Below are 20,472 nucleotides of genomic sequence, written 5' to 3' on the forward strand. Positions count from 1 at the left end.
TTTTTTTATGACGATTAAAGTATGCTTAAATAAACGTGCCTGAACGATCGGGACAATACAATTTTAGAGCAAACTTTTCCTTTAACCAATAAAAAGCCTTACATTGAAATTACCGTCTGCGAGTCATGGATGCATGCAGGGATGACTCACAAATAGTCTCTTCTTTCATATGTACTGCACGTCCCTCCTATTTTAGCTCAAAGGAAAAGGCGTTGAAGTATTTTTGACTTCAATTGGTGGATTTCTCTTCCTGATTAGATTTGAGCAAGCAATGTTTGTGAACCCCTACCCACAACGAGAATTGTGTCGCATCACATCTATAATGTTTAGGGTCTATTTGTTTCCACATAAAATAACAATAAGCATGATTTTTGTTGAAAATCATCTATCTGACGCTGCTTCAATGCTTCAGCGCCCACTCCCCCTCCATCCTAATCCACAGCTTGACTTGGCAGCCTTCTAGCCCGTTTATCTCCCGCCTCCACTCTAGATGACACTGTGCTCCTCTCCAGCACTATTTGCCTCCACCTCACCACCTAGGTGCTTCTGCGGCTGCCTTACGGCTGCTAACTCTAACTGACTAATCTCTCTTTTACGTGCTCACCTCTCTGCTGCTCTTGCTGATCTAGTGGGAATTCCAACTCAGTTGTGCCTCTATACCTATGCATTCATTGTTACCTGCTGCATGGTGGTGCTCTGGTGGCTGTCGATCTCACCTGGACTTATTAAGCCTTGCTGCTGTAATTTGTGCACCACGTGAAATGTATCTTCTGTGCTCACGGATGCCATTTCACCAAAATGCCAGGGGTAGAGCAAGTGTCATCACATGAACTGTGACCTCTGATGACATCACAGGGAGTTATGTCACTGGACCACACACCCAAGTGACATCACAGAAAGTGATGGCACAGATCTTTTCACCACTTGACAAAACAGGAAGTGGCATCACATAGCATTGTTCCCCAGTACACTAAGAAACATATAGTTATGATATCACTGTAATACAAGAATGGGTATGCATATTTAGCATTAATATCAGTGTGTATAGGCCCATATTACCAAATTACTTTGAATGTAAGCAGCTATCCAACACAAAAACCTGGATTATTGTACATCATTTGAGTTAAATGCTAAACCCCAAAGCACAGGCATCCAGTGCCTGCCAAGTGTCTGCCCACAGACTGGAAACAGCAACTGACCAACACAAGAAAACGATGGGCTGGAGGATTTCCCAGAGCTGTGGCAGTGGTTTTGAATGATTTGAAGCATTCCACCCATCACCTTTCTGTTTTGCGTATCTGATAAGTAACCCACTGATTATTTTGTTAGATGGGAGACAGAGGAGAAGGATGTGATGCTGGTCACGGTAATTACAGTTTTCTTTTTATTTATTTTAAAATGTAACCAGCAGCAGCTCTATGACATCACCCCTACAAAAGGCCCATTTTATTATGTTCTTTGGTCCATTACATCTTGCTTAATGGCACCCTCCTCCAGTTTCTAAGGAATTGAACAGTAACTGAACCCATGTTGCACTGTATCCTCTTGTTCCTAAGCAAGTGCGTTGCCCCTGAGCTATCCTTCCAAATATATGTGTTTGTTGATTGAGGAAGCAACAAATGGTTTACTTCAAAGGTGTAGGGCAGCTTCATGTTAATTAATTATCTCACCTTGTATCTATCTACAGTGTGTCTGTGATGCAGGTCTGGCGATCTGGGTCAGGTCACACAGTGCCTGAGCAGGATTGGTGGCCGAAGCCACAGAGGCACACCCCTCTCATGAAATGCTCAGTGGCTTACTGGATCTACAAGGCATACAATGAGAAACACTGATGTGATTTGTGTTGATGTTGTGCTCACACTGAGTACTATAGACTGCTCTTACCCATTCCCAACTAGCTAGACCTAGCCCCCATAGCCTTCCTGTTGCTACAGTACAGGCTATGCGGCTGCACAGACATCCCTGCCTCTGAACCCAACCATTCAGGCATGCTTCACTAAAGAACTGCCACCCTGTTAGTGATGGCGGCTTTATGGTTTTTCCTTTATCCCTGTTATTTCTCCAGCTAATGAGATCTAGATTCCAGTTGAAAAAGCTGTGGCACATTTAGCTGCATTTACAACCACCTTTTTCAGGAGCAACACAGATATCTGCTCTTGAGACAGCCTCTTTGTCCAGTGGTCAGGGGTTGGGTAGCAGGTGGGGAGCAGCTGCTACCCCTGGTACCCTCCAAATGAGGTCCCTGTCTGTGCTTCCTTACGTTGATTATTTTTCTGCTGCTGCAATTTAGTGCATTGATTGAAATCCGAGTTTAGGTGTGCTTTTAAATCTCTGCACCCACCACTTTGTGCTGCATTTTAGTACTCTATTGCAAAATCAAATTTAGGTGTGCTTTTACATCTCTGCGCCCACGATGTTGTGCTCCATTTTGGTACCTTGCCTCAAAATCGAATGTAGGTGGTCCTAAATACCTGTGTGAATGATACAAATGTTGCACCTTGCTGTGCTTTTGTGACACCAGCCTAAGACTTTGTGTGAACCTCAACCTGCCTCCTGCCAACCTGCTAGGCTGGCTGGTGAACTTGCTTGTGCATTGATATGATATGATATGATAGTTTATTTATAAAGTGCCTATAGACAATGTGTTTCAAAGCGCTTCAAGGCAAGGGAGGGAACAAGGCAAAATACAATGACATTCTTACAGGCCATGAAAAGAAAGGATGTGAAATTAACTATCACACTCGGCCTGACGACAGTGCAAGTGCTAAGACATAGATCAGGAAGGGAGAGGGAGAGTGGGAAGGAAACGGAAAAAGACAGGCAACTACCGTACTAGGCCTGACGACATTTCTGGTAGAGCTGGAGAAAAACAAAAGGTGAGGGAGAGAGGTGCAGAAAGGGAGGGGAGGAACAAAACAAGCGGCTTTCATACTAGGCCTGACTACATTTCAGATAGTGCTGGTGGAGTGTGAGGGTGGGGAGGTGAAAAACAGTAATGGGCGGGTGGAGGAAACAGACAATTATCATATTAGGTCCAGGGACAATTCTGATAGAGTAAGTGCATAGAAGAAAGTAAGGGGAGGAGATAGGAAAAGGGATAAGGGAAAGGAGGAGAGAACAGAGAGTAAGTAGTCAAAAAGAGTGAAGAAGCAAGAGTGGAGAGCGAATACAATTGCAGAAGTCAGTAGTAACACATAATGTTGCAAACCAGGATACAAGATGAAGATGGGAACATCATGATTCAGGGCCACCATGAGTACAAGATGCAAAGTAAGTCCAACATGACAGTTGAGAAAGAGTGACACACCGTGAATGAATGAAGTCTATAAAAGACAAATCATAAAAGCATTGTGCAGCCTCTCCATCTGTCCCTCCGTCCTCCACCTCTATGGCACTCTCCGTCCCCCCATCTATTCTAACAGTTAATCACCTATCCCTCCTCTCTCACGAAGTCTGAAAGAAAAATCTTTTACAAGGATCACTTGGTATTTAACCCTGGCCTACCTATTGATGACACCTACGTCAGTGCTACTTCCAGACATACTATCACTGATATCCTCTTGTCTGTGCCCTCTCGAGACCTATGGACCCCCCCATCTGATCTCAACCCTCTTCCATTTTTCTTCTTCACCCATTAATTGCCACACTAGATGGGAAGTTCTCTTGGCTCACTTTTCATCCTCTAAGTGCATCATTAATGTCTATCACAATGGCACTGTCATGGTTCTCAACCAAAGCTATTCCTCTTTGATCAACGCCTGCTGGCCCCCATCAATTTCCTACCTTCTCCTGCTACTCCTCCTTCCTCTCTCTCCGCAACACCTTCCACCACCTCCAACGGGTGTACCACCACCCAGTGCCCCTCCTCGGAAAACATTCAAAGGTGGAAACGGCTTCACTTGCTAGGCCATAAAGACCTCATATGGAAACTAAGGCACAATAACTATACACTATAGTGACACGTCAGACACGAGGTTCGATTTCCAAACAAGTGTGGTTTATTCCAGAGTATTCTCAGTCGGCCGACTGGGTCTGAACGCCTCACGACGTGTGTTCCCAGACCTCGTGAGATGCGAGAGAGCGAGCAACGCTCAAGCAGAAATATATATACATTAGATATAATATTTAGGAATGCAATTCGATCCGCCCACAAACATGTCATTCGGGCTAGGGTTCAGTGATTAACAATCATGACAATTATGAAACGTTATGACAAGTCTTCATTCAGTCTAAGCATAGTTATTCTAGCAATGGCAGCAGAGACAGCTTTCTGTTATGGGGAACATAGAGCTCTTAGCTTGGTGAAGCTATCATGTTCTTAGCAAAGAAACATTCCTTACTACGTTGTCTGTGTGTCTTGGATCATGAGCTAAGGGTCAGACAGTTCTGAAGTAAAAAAAAAAACACTCTCCGTGAAGGAGCACTGCTAGGAGAATATAATTCATGGTTTAATTGTCTTTTACTACAGCGTTTGCAAGACAAGCCGGCACCTGGACTACTGATTAGATGCGGCTTCTGCTCAACTTCAAGGACTTAGTGAGAGAGAAAAACAGTGTATTTCTGCACAGTTTGACATTCCTGTCTGTGTTAGTATTTCAGCATTCAGGCCGTAGCCTCGCACTGTGTGTGAGTTTGAAGCATAGAATACATTTGCAAAGCGTTTTGACAGAAAGGCAAATGGCCGACATTTCACAAAATGGATGCCCTCTGGTTACATTGACGATTCTAGGATTACGATGTTTGTCACATGATGGGATTGGTTTCTGGCCAACATACTATATATACTATAGGGTTGTTTCTGGTCTAACACACTGGGCCATGCTGAATGCTTGAACTGCTGTCAAACACTCTTCTGACATCTGCCTCCTTCTTGAAGACTTTGATCTTGACGTCCTCGATCTTACCAAGACGTGGTTCAATGCCAGCTCCATCACTGCTTTTGACTGCCCTCCTCCATGCTGGCTACGAGATCCTCTCCAAATCTCAGCCCAACCGATCTGGAGGTGGGGTAACCATTATCTTCCCTGAGTGGGTCCCTAACTCTCTCATACCCACCCAGCCCTACTCCTCCTTTGTAAGAGTTGTCTGCAAGCTTGGTGTCTCTCCTACTCTCTATCTCACCCGTCTTGGAATGGGCTGACTTCACCTCCTCTCTTTTGGCTTATACCTCTAAACTCCTAATCCTTGGAAACTTCAACATCAACCTTGTCCCAGCCTCCACACTCTCTGCATCTCTCTCTGCCTCAGAATTTTCCCTTCGGGTCCTACCCACTCTGCTAGACATTCTCTTGATGCCTTCCTCCACGCTGATCTTCCAATCTCCAACTCTCTCACTACTCCTCTCTCCTGTCCTGACCACTCCCTCCTCTCTTACTACATGGGACCACTCGGCCCCCTGACCAAGTCTCCCCCAGCACTGCCAGCTGCCTTCGCAGTCATTCGACCGATGAAAAGAGTGTCAGTTGCTGCGTTTGCCTCCACCTTCATCCCACCTGCCTCCCATTGCCTCTCCCACTGGCTCTGTCCTTGCCAATCTTCATCTTGCTATCACTAACACTCTTGACATGCTTGCCCTGGTCATGAGGATCTGCCTGAAACATGCCTCCAAGCGTAACAGTTGGTACGACTCCGATCTAGCCGCTCTGTAGTGCAACTGCAGAGTTGCTGAATGGAAATGGTAAACCTCGGGCTCATCCTCTGTCAAACTGGCCTGTCACCTGCTCCAAAGGCAATACCGTCTCTCTTTCTGCTCAAAGAAGAGTGCCCACATCCAGGCACGTATCTTTGGAGCCACTAAAACACGGCTGAACTCTTAAAAATCTGCAAGGAACTAGCCAAGTCGCCTACAGTCTCTACCTTGCCTCTTCTATATCATGCCTCTGTACTGAACTGGTCATCATTTTCACCTCTAAAACTCAGGACATTCCCACTCTCCCACACCTCTCCCTGTCCCCCTGCCTCCCTTGGCTTCTCCCCTAGCCCCACCCACTCTCTCCTCCCTCTCACCTCTCACTTCGGGTGAGGTCTCTAGAGTAGTTGCTCTATGAAGATCTCATTCAAACAGGTGTCTCCCTGTTCTTCCAGAAACATCAAGTACAACCTCTCCTCCCTCGCATTGGCTCTTACTGACTTCTGCAATCACTCCTTAGCCTTTCCCTTACTCTCTCAAGCACTCCCTTGTGCACCTCCTCCTAAAAAATCCTTCAGCTGACCCCTCATGTCTGGCCAACTACCGCCCTACCTCTACCACACACTTCGTTGGGAAACTCATAGAGAATTTGGTCTTCCCCCAACTGATCCAAAAAAACTGAGCTTGTTGGTAGTTTATATGATCATCAATCTAGATTCTGAGAATCCAGAGGCATGGAAACTTCTCTCCTGAACACCCATGAAGAACTTCTTGCTAATCTTGACTCTAACTCTCCTGATGTTCTCATTCTCATTGACCTCTCTTCCACCTTTGACACGGTCAGTCACTCTATCTGCATAAGGTGGCTGCAAGATAACCTTGGTATCTCAGACCGGGGACTGTATTATTTGACATCATTCCTCACTGACCACACCGCCCAGATGCTCCTCGGCTCTTTCTCTTCCACCACCACTCTCTCTACATGTGGTGTCCCCAGGGCTCTATCCTGTTGCCTTGCTCCTCATGTCAAGTGTTACGCATATGACACACAACTGTTCCTCAAACTCCCCTCCTCCTCCCCTTCTTCCTCCTGCCTCTCTGCCATTCAGTCCTGTTACACCATGAACAATATCTGTATTAGTGCCAGTAAGACTGAGATCAGCACACCTGTTCCCTGTTTCCCTCCTTCACTCTGGCCACACTCTATGGACTCTCCTCCCTCTCCTTCCACTGAAGCCAGAAACCTCAGGATCGTCTCGACTCCCTTTATTACTCACATTTTGGAGCTTGCCAAGAAGGCCCTCTTTCAACTTAATCTCCTTAGAGGAATTCTCCCTTTCCTCATCTTCCCCAAGAAGCTTAATGTCTCTAGAGCTCTAGCCCTCGCCAGACTGGATTACTACAACAGCCTCTTTCTCAATCTGCCTCTTTCTTCCCTCCAACTAAACCATAATAGGGCTGCCAGATTTATCCTTGGCCTCAAGCCCAGGGACGGCATCTGTCCAGGCCTAAAATCTCTCCACTAGCTCCTGGTTGCTGCAATGATCAAATTCAAGACCCTTTGCATCATGCACAAGGCTATCTCAAACCTGGGACCATGCTACCTGCAGCTCTCTCTTACTAAATACTCTCCTTCAAGATCCCTTTGATCTTCTAGCTTCAACTCTCTGCTGATCAAACGTTTCTCCAAGCAGAGAGCTGGGGGCAGATCTCTCACCTCGGTTGGCTCCGTCCTCTGGAACAGTCTCCCTCTCTCTCTCCGTCTCGAACCGGACCACCGCAAGTTCCAGAAACAACTCAAGACTTTTCTCTTCTCCTCCTCCTTTCCTCTCTCTCTCCCATGCTAACCATACCCACAGTTGCTGAGAATGGCGCCATCGTTCCTCAGGAGTCCAATAGCGTCCTAGCTATCCTCCCGAACGCCTCCAGCAGCCGCCACCTGCACTGTCCTCTGGGCCCACACCCACCAGTCGGGTGGTCGTTTCCAGCCTTGCACTTACCTGTTGGGAGGTAGACCTCCCTCTTCGCCCATGCACTTACCTATTGCCTCCCCAACATGCACCTTTGGCACTTATCCCATAGGGGGACCCTATAGCACTTACACACTCTGACCCCCATCCCCTTCTTTTTCACTGCACTTACAAATTCCAAACGTCACAAAAGCTTGATAGAAGCCTTTTCTTTTTTGTATGTATTCATTGCCTTTTCCACTGTTTTTTTTCCCCTTGCTCCCTTCCCTTTTGCTTTGTGGTGCTTTGAAACACGGTTCCTGTTTTACAAGCACCTTATAAATATCCCAGAAATAAAATTAATAAATATAGGTCAAGAAGAAACTTTAGAACTCTAAATGCAGTTATATTTGTTTTGGGGCATACCTTAGTTGTCTAATGTCCGATATGTTGAACCCTCCATTCTGTGCTTTCATGAGACTCACCACATTTAAAAAGTAATTCCCTGACATTTACCTGTGGAATTCTATATAGTCCCAGCAGTCTAGCCATGGAAAGTGAGGAGGTGGACATTGATTCTCCAATGACCACTGGCAGCAAGTATTTGCTCTTGCACTGATAGTTCAGGAGAGGTGTTGCAATCCCAGTTAGCATCCATGCAGTTCCAAGAAGAGCTCGTCCCACAGAGAGGCATGTGTCAAAGATCCTGAATCCCAGCGTGATGTTTGGAAGAAGGATTTGATTTTCGTTAATTTCACTGATGGTGAAGACCATGGCTTGAACCCAACTGTACACCCGGGTATAGAATCTGGTGTGGAACAGTGGAACATGAACATACAGTATTAACGCCATGCAAAGAAGCATGAACAAGTGTTTCAGAACACTAATATTATACCTTTCCTAGGCATGCTATTAAAGAAACATCAGATAGTGTGGAATTAAATCAGTTTACAAAAACATGGTACATCGTAAGGTAAAACATGAACATGAACTGTAGGGTGATTTGCAGACACAATTCTCACAGAACACAAAAACAAAAAATATATAATTTGATTGCATGCTTATGGTTTGAGAAATTAAGACAATCATCTATTACTTAGTTGGGTGTGTAGTTAGTGAAGAATTATTTGAGGTTCTGAATTATAGTAAAGGTATCATAGGTGAGAATTTAGGCTGGGATCAATGTCATAAAACTACCTGAACAACAACCCACAGAAAAAAGTGTAATCCTTACTCATTACAAACAGAAGGATTTCTAGGCATTGTGAAGGGATTTGTAGGTTGTTCCATGTGAAGATTTACAGGAAAGATTCCGCCAATCTGGATGTCTCCAGCCTGTTCATAGCCAAACTCCTCCTGTGTTCGCAGAACACATCCACACATGTCCACACGGCACATCCCAGAAGGCATCATAAGGAAGGTCATCACCAAATTCAGGAGCATCGCAGAGCTGCAGACGGGTGACAGGCTTCTGTTGAAATATTCCCAATTTATATTCATTCAGATTTTTGGAGAAATATTCTCAGATACAAGTTGAATTCGAATTTTCTGAGATATGAGTAGATCTTCTATCATGAGCTAATACAGCATTACATTTATTAAAACATTACTAAAGATAATTGATGTTTTCTCAAAAGTGGAAAAACGACAATAGAAAATGTATGATGATGGGAAAAATGTATGTGGCTTATTTAGAAAATTGAAACTGGGTGCATTTGCCCAACACAAATGCTTCCAATTCAATTTCAAAACGATTTGTTTGAATACATCAGATTTTACAAAACAATATACAAATGATTCAGGCAGGTTAAACACCATGACATACAAAAATATCATAAAGAAATGCTGATGCATAAGACCAAAACAAAATTAAAATTCGATATGTTCCAGATAAAAATCCTAGACAGATATGATTATGTCCTTTTTATCACAAATATGCAAAGCATTGGATACAAAATGCAGATGCATGGTCATACATGATACATTAGATAGGAGCATTACATGTAAAATGACATGTCTGCATCAGCAGACACCTCTCCGCCTTGACAAAGGGAAGAGACAATAGTGTGTAGGCTTGTCATGTTAGGGCTAAAATAATATAAAATACAATAAGGATCGTGTTTTGCAGAATTGCCAATTCAGAGCCATCCTTTCCTTTAGTGGAAACAATCAAAATATTATGCAGGTTAACAGGATGCAATGTATTTGTTACTTCACCATCTCCATTTAATACACACCCCAGGCATATAGTGCTATTGGGATATATTCCAAAGTCAATCTATTACAAAGGTAATATGTTCTCTTTTTCCCCTCAGGACAATCATTAGGATGACCTTTGCAATAGTTTTAGCTTTATTTGATATACCTCTCGGGTCTCTGTGCCATCAATTGGACCCATGCAATGTTCCTATCCCCACCCCCATGCAAGAGGTCGTTCAGTATTCCATGTCTGAACGTTTCCCTAATACTATTCAATAATGCAAACCAGAGGAATAGTGGATGATAGTCAATTCTGTCAAAAATAAATGGTATTCCAAATTCACTGTTAATTGTATATCGAATTTGTATGTAGTAAGTGCAGAAATAAACTACTTGCAAGTTCTCTACTTCATCATAGCCAGAAATACCCCTATTAAGGTCATACAGATGCTCTTGTGTTATATATCCTAAGCATGTGGATCACTCAGGAACACTTTACCTAAACCATACAACTTAAATGCCCACTTTTTACGCAGGTCATCCTTGGATGATATTTCAGTAAAACCTAGTGCCAAATAACCAAAGTGATTAAAGCTTCTAATGTTCCCCCTTTGTAAAACAGGTTTCCACATGTCTCATTTCTTAGAGACCATTGTTATATTCAATTACTTGTCGATGTGAGCAGCGCTCACCAGTGTACAGCAGTGTGCCATATCAGCATTCACACGTCACAATAATAATTACGGGGCCCACACGGCTGTACTGGTCTGAACTCCAACTTTAATGATAACTAACCCCCATTCCCAAACACTTCCCCCTTCTTCGATCCCACCCCCACTCAAACCCCGCCTTTCAAATGACGATGTGGATGGGATCTATGACTGAACATGACAACATTCCCCCTGTCTAATCACTTAGGGCTTCATCACGAGTCTGGCGGTAACCCTTAAATGCGGCGGTAGTGTGTAGAGAATAGATAGTGTCTCGCGGCGGTCGCGCGCGCTCTCGTGTTTGCTTTTAGAACGTGAGTCGCGTGACCGCAGCGAGAGACGGCGGTTGAGGAGAGAGAAACGTTGAAGCTGGTGAGGGAAAGGGGCGACCGGCGAGCTCCGTAATAAAAGAACTCACAAATTCTTCAGTGTGGCTCATCCTTTCAAATGGCGACGAGGAGAGCACACGGAGTTTGCCGAGGAGCCCAGTGACGGTTCCCTGGACTAGGAACACGTCGTTGGCAGTTGGGGGAGCAGATCCAGACACGTTGAGAGACCTGTGAAGAGGTGGGGCCTTGTAGAGGGTCTGTCTCCGCGGCGCCTGGGAGCGTGGCGCTGCAGGGGGACGCTCTCCCCACGCACTATCGAGCTGCCAGAAGAAGAAGGACTGTTTCTCCTGGTGGGTGCCGCCCATTCCCCCTCTCATTGGATAAGAAGGTGAGGAGCAGGGAGAAGGGGGAGGTTGGGGGCACACCCAGGGAGGAGATTCAGCCGAGGAAAAAGCTAAATTAAGAAGAAGGTTTTACAAGTGTAGTGAAGCCGTACAACGGTGACTCCTAGTGGACAATTAAGATATTGCAGTGTATCAAGATAAACATTACAGAAGTGAAGTAACTGCATAGACATTACACAGTACTGGATAGAAAAGGAATACGGAGATACAGTGAACATGTCATATTCATATGGAAAAGTTGCATAAGAGGGAAAGCAAGTGTAGCCAGCAAATAATAGAAAATATAATAAAAGTGGAAAAAACTTTGGAGATAAGGACACAGAAACACCAAAGGAAAATTGGTGAAATAAACACTGGTACAAGAAAATGGCTGAGGCTAGTATGTCACCTCCACCACCGTTCCTGTCAGAACCTGGTGCCCCACCCATAAGGTGGGATAGGTGGAAAAAGCTGTTTGACACGTACCTGATTGCAATTGGAGGAGATAAGTTTGCAGCAGCGAGAAAAGAGGCAATCTTGTTGCACAATCTAGGAACTGAAGGCAGAAGTGTTTATGATGGATTACCTGATATCCCACAACAAGGCCAGGGAGAAGAGGACCAGTATTTCATGGCAGAAAGGAAGTTAGAGATTCATTTCGAAGCCAAGAAAAATATAACATTTGAAAGGCACAAGTTTTTCCAAAGAGTACAAGAGCCTCAAGAGCCGGTGGAGAATTTCATTGCAGCATTGAGATCTCTTAGTCATACATGTGAATTTGGGCTACTCACTGACTCTCTTATAAGGGACCAACTGGTTCGATGCACAAATAACATAAAGATACAAGAGAGGTTACTATCTAAAGATGCATCACTGGAGTTGGCCATAGACATGGCAAGAAGTATGGAGCAGACCCATAAATATATGACCACTATGAAGGGAGATAAGTCGGAAGGAGAAGTAGCGGCGGTGAAAGGTATTCGCAAGGCTGGTTTCAATAGAGAAATTAAGTGCTACAAGTGCGGGAGTAATCGGCATATTTCCACAAGCATGTTTTGCCCAGCCAGAAATATCTCGTGTTTAAAATGCAAAAAGAAAGGGCATTTTGCGAGAGTTTGTCGTGAATCTGGGATGGTGCAGAACATAGAAGCAGGAAGAAGATTGTCGGAACAAAGTGAAGAGTTGGAGATGGAAAAATGCAACCAAACAAAGCATGTACTGGAAGTAACAGAAGTCTCGTGCAAGGGAGGTGCACCTACAGATGTATTCATGGTTGATGGAAGGGTGGTGACAATGAAAGTGGACAGTTGCTCACCATGGACATTGATGTCGAAAGCGACATTCTTGAGTTGTATGCAAGGAGATGTGACGAAATTGAAGAAGCATAATATAGAACCATATGCCTATGGAAATGTTAGAATTGGAATTATAGGGATGTTCCACGCTTCCATCAAGTATAAAGGGAGAAGCTGTGAAGCAGAAGTATATGTTACCCAAGAAGGTTCTTCACTCCTAGGATGGGAGGAACAGTGGAAATTGGGGATTAGAATACAAGCGAACGCGGAGAGACCAGTTGATGTAGCTGAAGTGAAGGATAAATGGGAAAAGGAGTATCCCATGGTGTTTCGGGAAGAACTAGGAATGTTGAAGGATTTTGAACATGAAATTAAATTGAAGGCAGGGGCTAGTCCGAAAGTGCATAGGGTGAGACCTGTACCACAAGGACTAAATGAGAAACTCAAGGATGAAGTGGAGTCGTTACTCCAAAGAGGAATAATAGAGAAGAGCGAAAGTTCAGAATGGCTGTCCCCGGTGGTAGTAGCAGCTAAGGCCAATGGAGACATTAGGTTATGTGTGGATTTAAGAGATCTGAACAGAAATATATTAGTGGATAGGCATCCACTACCAATAATAGGAGACCAGCTATCAGTACTGAACAATGCTAAAGTGTTTTCGGTTATCGATCTCTCACAAGCTTATCATCAGATTCCGTTAAAGGAGGATTGTCAACACCTGACAGCATTTATCACGGTGTTTGGCTCATTTAAATACTGCAGGATGCCATTTGGGCTGGCATCTGCGGCAGCCGTATTTCAAAGGGTCATGGAGACGGTGTTGAGTGGAGTACAGAACATTATAGTGTTCCAGGACGATGTGTTGATCTATGCCAATTCTACTGAAGAACATGATGAAGTGTTAAGAAAAGTGTTAAGTAGATTGAGTGAGGCAGGTTTGACAGTGAAGCGGAGCAAATGTAAGATTTCGGTACATAGTGTGGAATATTTGGGGCATGAGATAGATGAGCAAGGGGTAAGGCCTAAAAAGAATTTGGTTAAAGCAGTAAGGTGTGCACCTGTACCGAAAGATAAAGAGCAGGTGAAATCTTTCCTAGGTTTAGCTGAATATTATCATAGGTTTGTACAGGATTTTGCTAAAGTATCAGTGCCTCTCAGAATGTTACTTAAAAAAGGAGTGAGATTTGAATGGTCTACGGAGTGCAATGTTGCTTTTGAGTGCATTAAACAAGCGGTGGGCGAAGCACCATCCATAGGTAGGTTTGACCCTAAAGACAAAACGGTCTTGGTAGTGGATGCAAGCATGTTAGGATTGGGTGCAACGTTAGTACAGTACAACAAGGACAACAATGAGAGAGTGATAGCATTTGCGTCTAGGACACTGAGAGGGGCAGAGAGCAAATATTCAGTCATTGAAAGAGAAACGTTGGCTATGTTTTGGGCAGTAAACCACTTTAAGTTCTTCTTGTGGGGTAGAAAATTTGTAGTCAGGTCGGACCACAAGCCCATGGTTCAGATGTTTGAGAGTGGGAGGTGGGCCATGGGTTCTCCTAGGATAAGCAGGTGGGGTCTGGGACTCCAAAACTTTAATTTTGAAGTGAGTTATTTACCGGGGAAGCGGAATGTTGTGGCAGACTGTCTTTCAAGACTACCTCTTAGTGGGGAATCTAGGGAAGACAGAGAGATAGAAGAGGAGTCTGTTGTAGCAGAGGTGAGAAGTGCGGTCAGTAAAGAGGAATGGGAGAAAGAAGAGAATTCTGATACTGATCTCAAACTAGTCAAAGGTTGGACGGTGACTGGGTGGCCAGAAAAAAAAAATGTAGATGATAAATTCAATATTTGGTGGGAAGTAAAAAATGAGTTAAACCTATGTGAGGACATGTTAAGGAGGGGAAGGTGCATTGTTCCTCCTCATTCTCTTAGGTCAGTATTAGTTGAACTGGCTCATCAGGGGCATCCTGGAGAAGCGGCTATGAAGAGGAAATTGAGGCAAAATTATTGGTGGCCGGGAATTGACAGGTGTGCAGAAAGGTGTGTCAAGGATTGTATAATTTGTCAAACAAGTGACAAGTGCAGAGTGGTGAGAGAGGCTCCGATGATTTCCAATGTGGTACCGGACCAGCCGTGGAGTAAGTTAGCAGTGGACATAATGGGTCCTGTGGCGGGTCTGGGAGATGGTTTGAAGTTTGTGTTTGTGGTAGTGGATTTTCATTCCAAATGGTTTGAGTGGGAAGCGGTAAGGGAAGTCACAGCAAAAGAGTTGATTGGATTCTTGGAAAAGGTATTTCTTAAGGAGGGGGTCCCGATAGAAATTGTGTCTGATAATTGGGTGCAATTTGTGTCTGGAGCAATGAAGAAGTTCCTTGCAGGATACAGTATAAAACACACAAGAACTGCTTTGTATAATCCCAAAGCCAATGGGCTGGTTGAAAGAGTAAACAGGTACATAAAGGGGGGCATACAGATGGCAATGAAATCGAGGCAACCATGGAGGGAGGTATTGAGGATGCTGACATGGAATTATGTTACTACACCACATTCTGTGACGGGGGTATCTCCTTTTGTTTCAATGAAGGGGAGGGAGCCTGGAACAAGACTTTGTCCAGGATGGCTAGGAATGGCCAAAGTGGTAAATGTTGACCGGAATCAGATTATGAAACTTATTGCAGTGAGTCAGGAAAGGAACAAGGAATTGTTTGATGACAGGATGAGAGTGAAAGTACGTGAATGGAAGGTGGGAGAAAAGGTGTATGTCAGAAATCCTAGACTAGTGAACAAGTGTGTAGAAAGTAGATTTCTGGGTCCTAAGAAGATATGTGCAGTAAAAAGTAATGTGGTAGTTCTGGAAGGTGGTGAAGTTTGGTCGAAAGGAAGTTTGGCAAAGGTGGGCGAGGAAAAAAAAGGTGAAGGTGAGAAACAGTTGAGGAAGGTGGAAGATGATAAAGTAAGATTGAATGAGAAGAAGGAAAGAGGGGTGCAAGATGAGAACATGAGAAAGACAGATGTGAAGTTTGGTAAAGATGACCTTCAAGGTTCTAAAGTCAATGAAGATTTTTCACATAGGGCAAGGTCTAAGCCAGTGTGGATGAAGGATTATGAAACTTGATACTGTAGTGCTCATTTAGTAGTTAAGTAATCCATGAGGTAAATGGATATTGAGAGTACTGAGGTCATGCACATATAGTGTATTAATGTCGTTTTCTATTTTATGATTGATTTTACTTGTTGTTGTTAAGTTTACATTCCAACTATTATAATTATATAAAATGTGGTTGGCCTGTTTGAGGGGGAAGATATGTAGAGAATAGATAGTGTCTCGCGGCGGTCGCGCGCGCTCTCGTGTTTGCTTTTAGAACGTGAGTCGCGTGACCGCAGCGAGAGACGGCGGTTGAGGAGAGAGAAACGTTGAAGCTGGTGAGGGAAAGGGGCCACCGGCGAGCTCCGTAATAAAAGAACTCACAAATTCTTCAGTGTGGCTCATCCTTTCATAGTGCTATTACCACTGCATTTAAGTGTCCGCCAGATCATGACCTTGTTGGATTTCCCCCCAGCCCTAGGCTGGGGGGAAATCAGCTGCAAATATGCCGATTTTCGGTGCGTTTAGCGCCGGCGGGAAAATCCACCGGCGGTAATAGCGAAAATTTTCCTCATTGGCCTGATGGGGAATGGGCAATAACCGTTCCGCCAAACCCATGATCTGGCGCTAATAGCGCCGGGGGGTTTGGCGGTAGGGCTATTAGCGCCAGTGCTAATAGCGCCGGCGTTACCGCCCAACTCGTGATGAGGCCCTTAGTCTGGCATTAGCCCATCTCCCTTGGCAGTTCTGGGCTGTATAAGGTGGGTCTGTCTGTAAACCACTCACCATCGTCATCTCACATCACCGCCTGAGACTTCCTCATATCCTCAGTACAGGTCATCGGAATATTCCTGAGCCCATGTGTCCACAAAGTCTTCCTGTGAGGATTCCCAGGGTGTCACTTCACTGTGGCATTCCTTGAAATGTAACACATTTCTTGTGATTGCCTGTCCTTCCTAGTCCACAGCCATGACCATGGAGCCGTTCACTTGCGTGACTGTGAGGGGGCTAGTTGTGAACCGGGAGTCTCCCTACCTTCTCTGGGTCTGGGGTACCAGCACTCTGTCACCTTCCTCAAAGCTGTGTTCTCTGGTGTCCTTCGTCCAGATCTCCTCATCCTCCGGTGTGGTGTTGCCCTTCGGGGGCCCTTGTGGCAGACGTGTCCGCAGCTTGCGGCCAAATTGGAGGTCCGCTGGGCATTTGCCCGTAGTGCTCTGGGAGTGCGGCAGTAGTCTAGTAGGAGCTGGTACAGTGTTTGTTCGAATGGTTTGTAGGACAATTGTGCCACCTGCAGTGCTCTCTTAAGTTTTCTCATTACGCGCTCAGCCATGCCATTGGCTTGTGGATAGAGAGGCGTAATTTTCCGGTCCTTGTAACTCATCTATTGGGCAAAATTTGTGAAGTCCAAAATGGTAAACAGAGGGCCGTAGTCAGGTTTGATCGTCTGAGGGATGTCATAGGCCTTGAGTATGTAGTCCAGGACTGGGATGACCGCTTTTGCTCCTGTCAACGACGCTATTTGTATCTCTGTGTACCTTGAGTACTCATCAATCACAAACAGGGCATATGTGCTTTCTCGGAGGGGTCCAAAGAAGTCAACTGCTAGGTCCTCCCATATGCCCTCGGGGAGTAGGGACATAGCAGTGGGTTTGGGGATGGAGTTGGTGCCATGGTACTGCAAATTGCACAGTCTTTCAGGGTGTCCTCAACTTGTTTGTCTAGCCCTAGAAACCAAATGTTCTGTTCAGCAGTTTCTTCATCGAGCCCACAACTCAGTGTCCCTCATGGGCCAGACCAACCACTTGTTAGCACAGTGACTAGGGCAGAACAATTCGACAGCCCTTCATGACTATTTGGTCTTCGGTGGTGGTGAGTTCCTCTTGGACCAACAACATTGTGTTGATGTCACTCTGCAACATCTCCTCTAAGTGTTTGCTCTTTCTCTTGCATGCCTCAATTTGCCTTGATTGATGCATTGGGTGAAGATGGCCAGCACTGGGTCACTTGATGACTCTTGCTGAAGCATCTGCCATGCTATCGGGAAAGGTTTTAGCTGGTGGATGATGTATTGCAGATATGCATCAGCTATTTAGTGTTCTGGGAGTGATGGTGCTGTGGGGTGGCGTGAGAGATAGTCGGCTGGATTCTTGTCCTTGCCTGGTCGAAAGAGAATGGAAAATGTATAATCCTGAAGTCGAAGTCCCCATCTTTCTATCTGTGGGGGCAACCAAGCTTGGGGGTTGCCATAAATGGTGAGAAGAGCTTGGTGGTCGGTGTCCAATCTAAATGCTTTTCCATATAGAAATAAATGGAAGTGCTTGCAGGTCCAGATGACCACCAGACTTTCCTTTTCTGCCTGTGAATATGTCTTTTCGGTGGTGGAGAGGCTGTGGCTAGCATTGACACAACTTTCTTGATGTGCAGGATTCTGGGTTCATATTGCACCAGTATCGCACCCAGTCCCACCAGAGAGGCACCCACAGTCACTTCTGTGTCTTTGGCAGAGCTGAAGTATGCCATGTCAGTGGCCGAGGCAATGCGAGTGCAAATTTCTATGAAAGCAGCCTCGCATTCCATGGTCCAGATGAATTCTTGACCATTCTTAGTTCTCCGAGTGGGGCACTCACTATCACAAAGTTTTTGAGGTAGCGGAAACAGTAGCTTGCGAGCCCCAAGAATGACCTGAGGTCTGACACATCGTTGGGTGACTGTTTTCTTGGAGTGCCTTCACCTTCTCTGGGTCTTGTTGCATGCCTTGGTCCAAAAATATGGGGCCAAAATATGTGAGGGTTTTTTTATCCGAACTCACACTTGTCCTTGTTAAATGTGACATTGTCTGCTTCTAGGGCCCTGCAAACCTTGTGTAGATTGTTGTTGTGTTCCTGGGTTGATTTGCTGAATACCAGGATTGTCGTCACAGTAGTTCAGACATCCCGGGACGTGTTTGATCACCTGGTGGATCTCCTCCTGGAAGATATCTGCAGCCGAAGATATGCCAAAATTCAGGCGCTTGTAGCGATACAGCCCCATGTGAGTCACAAACGTGGTGATGTATCTGGACTCCTGGGCTAGCTTCAGCCGATGGTAGCTATTGTTGAGGTCGAGCTTCGGGAACAGGATTGGACCATTGAGGAAGTGGATCATGTCCGTTATTCTTTGAGCTGGTCTCACTCTCATTGGATGGCCATGTTGGGGTGGCACAAATCTACGCACAGGCGAATGGAACTTTCAACCGATTTCTTGGGAACCGGTACAATCGGGAAGATTCATGGGGTGGGCCTCACTGTGGACTCGATGCTGTGGAGTTATAGTAAGTGTCTCAGTTCCTCCTTCACCTGTTTTTGAATTTTTATCGGGATGCCCCTGTAGTGTTGGGCAACTGGCTTGACTTCCGGATCTATGTGAAGTCTCACTCTGCAGTTGTGCAGTTTTCCTAGACCTTTGAAAAGGTTTGGATATGTTTTAGTGACCTCTCCTTCAGGGGACATATATTTGTGGGCCATCATGTGGTATGAGGTGTGGATGAGTCCCATGTCAATGGCCCTTTTGAAACTCAAAATTCATCCACTGTTGGCGTCTCTGGAGAGGACATGTAGTCATATGCGGGACATGTGCAATTTGTGTGCACAGATTATGATAAAAGTGCCCTTGCACAGCAGGGGTGTTTTTGAGCCGTAAGGGAAAATGACGACCTACAAGGCCCATAGTGTGGGCGGGTGAGGGAGGTGATTGGATCCCTCATTGCTCAGAACATTGACAGTTACACCCGTGTCGAGGAGAAACTCTGTCGGTACGTTGTGCACTTGGATGGTTAAAATGGGGCTGTATTCCTTCTCTCTCTCATTTCCAAGTTGGCACACATATCCTTTGATATCATATTTTATTTCTTTCCTCCATTGACTGTCGGGAGAGGATGAGGAATCACTCCCTGATGGCGAGCGTATCCATCAGGGTCTGTTGGTGATTCTCCTATTAGGAGATGGGAGTGATCTTCTGGCCGGTTGACGGCTGGTCTTGATTTCCGCGGGCGGTACCTTACATGTTCGTGGCTCGATCTCCTGTCACCTGATTGGCGATTGGAATGATGTCTGCTGCTCCTTAGGAGGCAGTCTGGGCAGGTGGCACCAAGGCGTTTCTGCAGCTTGCTCTGAAATGGTCATCACCGCTGCATGCTTCGCACTTTTGGCCAAATGCCGGGCACGTGCCTTCGTGGAGAAACTCGTAGCCGCACCTGTAGCACAATTTTAATGACTGGGTGGGTTTGTCGGATAGGGCTGACATTAGTTTCTTGACAACCTCCTGATCTCGGTGTCTGATGAGATCTTCACAAGACCGCAACTTCTCATATGCTCAGTGTAAGCTGATACAAGTTGTTGGAATGTAGCCTGAGTAAAACTATAAAGACAGCTTCACCAGTATACATTAAGCTTACTATTCTCAGGACATCAATGGTCGGTCCTTCTAGCATAATGTACAAGGAATGTGTGTTCAAGTGAAAAAGAATTGGAGCTAGTACAAACGGCTGGCATAACGTTTTTGAGGCCTTCCTACTTTCTGACAGCTTACCATTTGGTTATTAGATCTTTTGAAAACTACTGATCACTGGTAAAAAAAAGACTAATACTGTTCCCCAGAGGTCCCCAAGCCACAACCCTTGGCACACACGAATGCATGACAGGGCTGACAGAAAAGGACAGGCCAGAAGAGTGAAGTCGGGCAATGGTACGAGGTAAGTGTATGTATTTGTGTGTGTGTGTTTTTTTGTCTGTTTGGGGGATTTGAGGGGAGCAAAGGGGAGTTCAGGGGCGTAATCCTCTATTGAAAAATGTGGAGGTTGTGTACGGGTCGTGGACAGACTCCCTTGGCATTCAGGGTGTGATATGCTATAACTTTCCAAACAAT

The sequence above is a fragment of the Ambystoma mexicanum genome, chromosome 1p (assembly GCF_040938575.1).
Source record: "Ambystoma mexicanum isolate Mex_15411 chromosome 1p, UKY_AmexF1_1, whole genome shotgun sequence".
Classification (NCBI taxonomy): Eukaryota; Metazoa; Chordata; class Amphibia; order Caudata; family Ambystomatidae; genus Ambystoma; species Ambystoma mexicanum.